Source organism: Mesoplodon mirus, assembly GCF_964341445.2.
Source record: "Mesoplodon mirus genome assembly, chromosome: 12".
Taxonomy (NCBI): domain Eukaryota; kingdom Metazoa; phylum Chordata; class Mammalia; order Artiodactyla; family Ziphiidae; genus Mesoplodon; species Mesoplodon mirus.
In genome coordinates this window covers 32,924,788-32,934,300 of record NC_138988.1, presented here as the reverse complement: position 1 = coordinate 32,934,300, position 9,513 = coordinate 32,924,788, and the positions used below count along the sequence as shown (strand labels likewise).

The window sequence follows — 9,513 nt, the reverse complement described above, 5'->3', positions numbered from 1 at the left end:
AATTCCTACTGCATAAGGTTATTTTAAGGATTGAGTTAATACATATAAAGCTCTAGAAAGTACTAGGTAGACAATAATCAATTATATCAATCAGGATAGGCTAGAGTATGCTGTGACAACAGCACAAAAACCCACATTCTGAAAGATGAAACCCACCTGACATGCTGATGGCATGGAATCAAAATTCTTAGAGCTCACAGAGGCCTTAAAGATTAGCTTAACTTGATTTTACAAATGAGAAAAATCAGATCCACACAGGTTAAATGACAGGTCCAAGAGCACACAAACACACTGCTAAAGCCAGAATCTTTCTGGGATCTTGGACTCCATCCTGGTATGTATTCTAATAACCCTAAGAGTAGCCCAAAAGGGGCAGCTCTCCACTTTGACAGCTTAGGAAATAGCAGTGGTGTCTCATATGGATGAGAGAGAACCTAGATCATTTCCTATCTCTCATTAGGATAAGTGATAACCTAAATCATTTCCCCTCTGCATTACTGGTCCCATCAAATAGTTAAACAGCATGGGACACTCCAAGGATAATTTACTGAGACCTCCTTTCTAAGTCCCTGCAATTAGTAATAGCTACTGAGTAGCTATTAGAAGACAAGCTCAATTTTAAAAAATTCTCTCTAAAAGATCAAGTACAAGTGAAAACTCTGGCAAAGCCAAAGCACTTTCTCTAAGGGTCAAAAGATTTTTAAAAAATTTTTTTAAAGATGCACAGGTTTCAATCTCCCTGCTTCCTTGATTATTCAATTCCTTGGAATTGAATTGTCTCCCACTTCTCAACGACGAAAGCACATTTCTTTTAAGGTAGCCACTTAAACTTCACTGGATCAATAATCAAGAGCATTCATTTCAGTTTGTTACCTACATCAGGTACCTACAAACCCACAACTTGCAAGGATGTGTCCAGGAGCCATCTCTTTGGAATCTCCTGGTCATCACTGTGGTCTCAACTTCCCAAAGCCTCAACCACCCCTTCTGTTGCTTCCATTCCACTGCGTATTAGGAGAGAGAAGCCCTTACAATGTCCACCTGCATCGGAAGGGGACATCACCAGGTGATCCAACCTCATGCCTGGGTCCCAATCAAAATTCTATCCACTTGGCACTTATGGCACAGGTGAAACAGGTGGCAAAACAGCTAATTCCCTTCAAGCACAAAAGTGAGTCTTTGGTTGGATGAATATTCAGAAAGCTTTTTACTCCCCACCCTGATTGATTGTGGGATCATTCTCCAGTTGTCCTCAAACAATCAAAGCCGAAAAGGCAAACTCCATTATCCACAGCTGACCACTGAGGACATGACAGAAGAAAGCAAAAGCAGCTGTGACAACAGGCATCCAGGCTCCTCTCTGCAGTCACTCTGTTAGGAGTGAGAACAGAATGCATCATATTTATCCTGATACCTGGCCTTTAACCAGTTCTTTTTCATCTTTTCCCCCCCACAATTAATTACATACTTTGAACTTTGTCCTGGAAAAGGTTTAACCCCATCTCCAGTCCACAGAAGAAAAAAAGTTTACAATCATTGCTCTGTTAAAACACAGTTAAACAGAATGGGAGCTTAAGAGATGAGTCCATCCAATTGATTCCAAGTCTCAGACAATAAAGGAGGTCATAAGGACTTCTGTTTCTGGTGTTATGGCAGGCTAATTTTTCTGATAGGACCTCCTAGTACTCAATGGTCAGATAAAGGCAAATATACCTTTCAAAGCATTGCTGTGCTCACAAAAAAGCAAGGGAAACCTCCAAGAAAGAAAGAGAGAGAAAGTGAGTACCTCAAGGGCAGATTCTGGGCCAGATTTGTATCATACCCCCTACTCTAGCACATAATAGGTACCCAATAAATAGCGAGTAAAATATGGATAGGAAGATGAAGACCAGAAAGGAAACTGTTCACCCAAAGGTCAGCACAGGGAAACAATGTGATGGAGAACGGCTTCCATTCTTTGCTTTGCTGTTGTTAGCCTGGGGGTGGGGGGAGAGTTGCGGAGGGAGGGGAGAGTAGGAAGAGTATCCTTGGCCTCAGATTACTCTGTCCTGTTCTCTCCCCCAAAACTCAAAATTCCTCACGTCCACCAGCCCACTCATCTGACAATACTGCTCCAAAGCTGCCAGAACTATGTCCACTTCACAAGAGAATAAATTGAACTGGCTTAAGGGATTCTACTGCAATCACACATCGTTAGCAAACATGGTCCAGGGTCTAAAATAGACATTTCCTCCAGCCAATTCTAAAGTCTCTCCTGCGCTAAAAATACTATAGAACTTCATTTTACACAACTCTTATAGGCTTCCATAGTCACTTAATTTTGAAAAAAGGAGAACAATGAAAATATAAGAAACCAAGCCATACTTGAGTTTATATGGAAAAGGGGGGGAAATATCCTTTGCTTTAGCCAACATTTAGGAGACTGACTTCCAATAGCTACTGGAGTCAGAATCTAATCCAGATATCAGAATGTCTAAAACACAAAAAAGGTAAATAGAATGAAAATATAATTATATATGTATGATGTGCATGGAACACACAATTATTTAAGTAGGGACTAGCCAGATGTTTAGAATCTACTGTGTCTTATCCCCAAACATGGAAAATATGAGTTCCTGGCAGATTTGAAAAAATTTGTGACCTTAAGCTCTTTTCCACACTATGGGGAAAAAACAAAAAATGATAAAGTTTTGTACTACAAAGCAGTTTAGGGTTTCATTGCTATGAAAACCATCTCTGAGCTTGATAAAAATATGAATTGGCTTATATCCAAAAGTCTTGAACTTTTTAAAAATAAATCCATACTCCTTCTCAAGCAAGGGCTTAACATACTCTTTCAAAGAAAAGAGAATCTCTTTGCAGACAACTTGGCCTGCTCTACTTCTCCTATGACTTTATTTTCCTATTTATCATTTTCCAGCTTGTCTCAAATCAAATATTAAGGGCAGGTTCTCTGATTCCTTTTTCCATAATCCTGCGTGCAGGATGTGCAGCATTCCTCGTGGCTTCAAACCTTCCATGGGCTTGTCATGTGTGTGAAAAGACACACAGCAGGCATTGGCTAAAAACATGTGGCCCCAGTGGACTGTTCAAGAGTTGCTCTGCTGAGAAAAGTATTAAAAATTATTATGTAAACATATGGTCTAGGCTTTCTCCTTTAGGGTAGAATAGGCACATAGCTAATAGAGAATATTGATAGGTGAGATTTTTTTAAAGCACCAAAGCACCAGTATCCTGAGATCTTCACACAGATGCACTATCCGTGATAACTGCAGAATCCACCTTGGTTGATAATATGTGACATTTTGCCAAAATTCATAATACTAAGTATACATGCGAAAGCCCTCTTGGCAGTTGCTTTTGTAAGCAAGAAGGAGTTCTGGTTTTCATTACAGACCAATACTATAAGGTGGCACAGTACTGGAATACTGTACTGAGCTGAGAGTTAAGGACTTAAGTTCTAATTCCAGCTTTGCTACTAACCAATTACATGATCTGGATAAAATCACCAACCTTGTCTGGGCTTCCAAGAGCAGTGGTGATGAGCAGGGTTTTGAATCCTGTAGCTACCTATGACAGCCTATGTCACCTTGGACAAATTATTTAAGTACTGTGAGCATCAAATTATTCATCCATAAACAGGAAATAATCCTCATAACTAACTTACAGAATGTGCACAAAGACAACATGAGATGCTCATCAAAGTGAACAAGTTCCCATAAAGCATGAAGCACAGGGCCTGGCACATAATGAGTGCTCAATAAATGTTCACTGCTATCATTGCTGTTGAGACAGTGGTCCAGAATTAAAATGTGTCTCCTTCTTCCTCTCATTGAAAAGAAACAAATAAACATAAATTTTTGACCATCAAATACATGCAACAGTGGGAAACAAAATGCTAAGTACTTTAGCATTTTTTAAATAAGGGAAAACAGGAAACAGTTGTTTTAAGACCAACTCAGATATGGATAGAACTGATTTCCTATTAACTTGTCTATAAATAACTCTTTAAGCGGCTCTAGGGAATACCGATTTGTTTTGAAGGTCAGGGTTCTTTCCCTACTATTATCTAGTAATATATAAGCAGCTAAAACACAGTGGCATCCCCTGATGTTGACACTGCTCAACCTGTTACAGGTAAAAAAAAAAAAAAGATACAAATTTAAGAAATACTGATATTTTTTAAATGTGTTTAGAGAAGCAACCCCAAACATGCAATCATAAAAATGATGGTTAAAATTGGAACTTTTCCAATTATTAATAGTCACAGCCACATGCAGTTAGAGGATAGTTCTTTCATTTTAATTGCTTAGCAAATCTTCAGTGTAAATAACATTTTAAAATCTTTACTGCAATTTCCTTCCCCATCACCTCCTCTTCACCCCCCAACATGTTCACTTAACAAAACTGCTTACCACCTAAGTATTTCTAAAAAAAGTAAGAGGACCTAAATTAATATCATTGTAAATAGCTGGGTGGCAAGCATTGAACTACTAATTTTTCCCTACTCTGACCACATGGTTTGCTCAGTCCAACTCTAATCCTTGTTATTCAACTTTTCATGAGGAGAGATTCTTCCTAAAGTACTCTCCTGCTTCTCTCTGCTTCTTGAGTCACTCCACCCCTGGGAAGGGGGGATAACTGACCTCCATGCTACTCAAAATGTGACGCTTGGACCAGCAATATCAGCATCACCTGGGATCTTGTAAGAAAGGTGGAATCTCTGGGCGGGGGTGTGTGTGATGAATTAGGAGATTGGGATTGACACGTATACACTGATGTGTATAAAATGGATGACTAATAAGAACCTGCTGTATAAAAAAAAATAAAAGAAAAAGAAATAAAGCAACATGACTGCTAAAAAAAAAAAAAAAAAAAAAAAAAAAGAAAGGTGGAATCTTAGGTCTCACTCAGACCTGCAGAATCAGAATCTGCATTTTAACAAGACTACCAGGTAATCTGTAGGCACATAAAGGTTTGAGAAGTACTTCTCTGGACTTCAAGAAGTTTCAGCTCTATTATTGCTTTAAGAAATTTCTGGTAATTGAAAGGTGGGGAAGGAAAACATCATGAAAATCGTACTGTAGTACAGTCCTAAGGAGCACACTAGAAAGTCAGTTTGTGTGATTAATAAAAACTGAGTAAACTATGAGTAGTGCCCCTTGATACAAGACAATACTAGATAAAAAAGACAAAGAGGGTCATTCATTCATTCTTAATTGAACTATGTGCTCTCTGACCAGCAATATACTAAGTTTCCTTTCCAAGTCCTTAAAAATGTGTTCATTTATCTATTTCATATTTATTGACTACATCTTAGATGCCGTGTTAGCTGCTTGTTCTAGATGTTAGTAAAATATAGACCTTCCTGCTCAAAGGGTCACAGTATTTGTGGGAAAACAAAAAAATGAACAACCTATGTCTCAAATACTTCCCAAAGAGAACACACCTCATAGGTACAACAAATATATGTATTATACGTTTAAAAAAAAAAGCCTGCCAGGTTAAATATAAATAAATATACTTATTATTATTATATACATAATATCTATTTTATTATATAAAAATGTTACAAATATTATATAGTATATTATACATTATTATATATGCTGTTTATTTTTAAATGATATATAATATCTGAATTTTAATTCTATACCATTATTTTTGTTATTGTTATTTAAAAGTCAATCTGAGGGAACCTTTAAAGACTCATCTAAAATGTCAAGTACTAGGCTTTACATTCAGCTATTTTATTCATTTTTTACTTTTAAGTAGCATATCCATGCTACTGTGCTCTCGGTGGAATTTTAAGTGACTGCGAAAACCATGAGGAGTCTGAGATGAACCTTATTTTACAAACTATAACTTGAACAGTATATAGGGAAAATGTGAATATACTGGGTCCTACGTAGCCTAATCACTTAAACTCCCTAAGTTTTTCCATTTTATTAAAAGGCCTACATCTTCATTTCTTTCTCTGGTGTAAAGGTAAGATTACTACTGTATCCACACAATGCCTATGATGTTTAATATTTTATATACATACTTTTTTTTTTGCGGTACGCGGGCGTCTCACTGCTGTGGCCTCTCCCGTTGCGGAGCACAGACTCCAGACACACAGGCTCAGCGGCCATGGCTCACGGGCCCAGCCGTTCCACGGCATGTGGGATCCTCCCAGACTGGGGCACGAACCCGTGTCCCCTGCATCGGCAGGCGGACTCTCAACCACTGCGCCACCAGGGAAGCCCCATATACACATTTTATATTATAACAGAGAGAATGAATATACCATATCCCATAAATAAAAATATGGCCAACATACCATAGGAAAGTAAAATGAAGAGACAAGAAAAAAACTAGAAGAAAATACATCAAAATGATCATTGCTGGGGGAGAGGGGAATAAAGACAGACTACTAAAGGGTATGGGATTTTGGGGGGAGGTGATGAAAATGTTTTAAGTGAATACGGTAAAAATCACCAGACTGTACACTTTTCAAGGGTGAATTTTTATGATATGAGTTATTTCTTAATAAAACTGTTAAAAATGACAGCAGGTGGGGGCTTCCCTGGTGGCGCAGTGGTTGAGAGTCCGCCTGCCGATGCAGGGGACACGGGTTCGTGCCCTGGTCCAGGAAGATCCCACATGCCGCAGAGCGGCTGGGCCCATGAGCCATGGCCGCTGAGCCTGCGCGTCTGGAGCATGTGCTCCACAACGGGAGAGGCCACAACAGTGAGAGGCCCGCGTACCGCTAAAAAAAAAAATTTAAAAAAAAAAAAAAAAAAAAAAAAAAGCAAATATTTAACAACAGAATCACTGAAGATTAGTGATGAAAGGGGTCAGAAGAATAATTATTTTTGCTTCATTTTATAGGAGGATAAACTGAGGCCCAAAGAGAGGAACCACTCCTCACCCAAAGTCACAGCAGAGATGGCAGCACTGCTAGCTGTAAAGCCCAGACACCAAACTCACAGCACATTGTTTTGTCCCGGTCTTTCCCATACAGCCCCATGCACCAGTCTTATTTGGTCACCAAACTGCAGAAGGATCCCATTACCATATAATTAGTGTCAGGGCATGTGCAACAGCTGCCAGGAGCCAGATTTCCACACTGGAGTCAAACATGTTTGGCCCAGACACATCCCTTCCACCACATACCACCGATGGTGCAGCTGCCATAACCACACTCCATACCCCAGTGGCTCCAGGACTTCAGGAGTTGGAACAGATGATTAATTCCAACCAAGATGAAGTAACTCTTCTCTCTGAAAGGACTTCTTAAAGAATACCTTTAGAGAATTTGAAAAGATTTAGCATTCTTCCACCTGAGAGCTTCAGGACTTTAAAAAGTGTTTAGAGGAATTTCCCCCCCAAAAAATGTGAGACAAATGTCAAGAATGAAGGGGCCACTTAGGAACCTGGAAAATATAATGATAAGTCACAGGAGATCCATGTTATCTTATCATTGAGAAAGCCAAGCAAAAACCAGAAAGAAGGAAGGGTTCTTTTACAGATACCATCACTGGAAGAATATGTTATATGGCTGAGAAATAAGATCCCTCAATACCAATCCTGAATAATATCAACTTGAGGTTATTTTTATTTTATCTGGATAATTTTATACATATTATTAATCACAAAAGTTTTCCTTAGCAAAAACTCAGAAACCCATGTAAGCACATTCATGAGCATATGGATACATTTCACATGCTTTAAAAGCCCTTCTCAAATCTTTAAACCAGTGAAAGAGAATAGAAGTTTCTCCAAAAGGATAGTAAAAATTATTTTTAAACAAGGACTTGCAAAGTACTTTTTTCATCCCTGGATGTTTATTTTGTTTTATAATTCATTTGAGGCTTTTAAAGTTGGGAAGGGAGGAAAATGGCTTTCAAATTTGAGTCTGGAACAGAGCTAACCTATCAAGTCCAACAGGGATATAAAGAAAGTGTGTCTAACAGTGCAGACACTGCCGGTGCCCTGAACAAAAGCATTATTGAATGGAAGAATTTAAATTGAAGCAAGTCCGAATGTAAAACCTTAGTAACTCCAAGTCCTACTGCCGTTTTTCCTAATAAGATAAACTATTAGTTCTGGGTTACATAAATTTCAACATACCAGAGCCCTCAGCAAGTTACAGGGAGGCCAATGGCTCTCTTGAATCCATGCATCTGCACATTATTTAAAATGCATGATTGTCCCTCTCACCATCATTTGAGTCCTTAGCTGTGGAGTAGAAAAAGGCTGCTGTACAAAACCAGTGAAGACGGGGGCCTATGAAATGAGTGGAAATTTTTGCTGTATCTTTAAAGGTTTTGTTTCTTTAGTTTAAAAATCCAAAGGGAAATAAGAGTGGAAAGAATTGCAGGCTTTATGGTTTTAGAAAGGAGGAAAAAGTAAACATAGGATGAGTTTACAGTGTCTGCAAAGAGACTCCTCACTTATTCCTTTAAAGAAGCTTTTAAGTCACCTTTTAAAGGGGCAAGGAAAATTCTGTTATTAGAGGAGTTACTGAAATCTAGTTGGATTTCAGTTAAGTGCCCGAGTCCTGGACTCAAGCGAGAACTGGATTTACCACTGTTTATGTCTATACTGTTTAATCTCTGGCAAATAATCTGCCCTCAGTTTCTTCCACTGTAAAATGAGGATGATGCACTTGTAGTTGTGAATAATTTTATATTTATGTATATATGTAAATGTATATATATACTTATATCTATATATGGCTACATATATAGCTTAGTACAGTTTATGAATTCAATAAACAACCTCTCTTCATGTTACAATTACTATGAATAGTGAAAAACACCATTTTGCTAGAAAGTACCTTTAAAGGTTATTTAGCAATTCATTCAATAAACTCTAGGCAAGATAACATTTATTTACTTCCTCAGAAAGAAGTCTTTTTTTTTTTTGAAAGAAGCTTTTTTAAGGATACTAACACAATCTCCCATCAAATCCGCTATCTGTCTTCCTTCATCTGAGTCCAGTCAGAGAGTCTGTGGTCATTAATTTCTGCCACAACCACTCCCAGGCAACACTCAACTCACTTTCACTGAGCATTGATTAAGTGTGATAAGCACTATGCTAAGGCACTGAGGATACAAGGTCAGATAAAGCATGAGATGTTGTCCTTGGCCTTGAGAAGCTCTTAGTCAAGAGGAAGTGACAAATGTGTAGACCAATAATCAGAACAGAAAGGGATGTGAGCATAAGGGAGCATATACAAAGTGCTGAGGCAGCACAGTGGAAGGAGGCATCGATCTGGTTTGAGCACAAGAAACTCCACAGAAGATGTGAACTTTGAGTGGGGACTAAGAACAAAGGAGAATTTTCCAGAGGCAAAAAGGGGAGGTATTCCAGGCAGGGTAAAGGACATGACTAAAGTCTGGAAGTGTGGAAAAACCATGGCATGTTGGGTAGGAAAAGAATACACCATCAAGAGTGGCAGGAGGTAGCTACAAAGGTGGCAGTGCTCATCAATAAAGGACTCAAATGTCATGAAAAGGATGTGAA

General features: G+C 38.5%; 1 protein-coding gene across 9 annotated transcripts in view; it reads right to left on the bottom strand.

Annotated features, from left to right (window-relative positions):
• ERC2 (ELKS/RAB6-interacting/CAST family member 2) overlaps positions 1 to 9,513 on the bottom strand; it is a 968,268-nt gene that overhangs the window by 818,055 nt on the left and 140,700 nt on the right. The gene's annotated exons all lie outside the window — the stretch shown is intronic.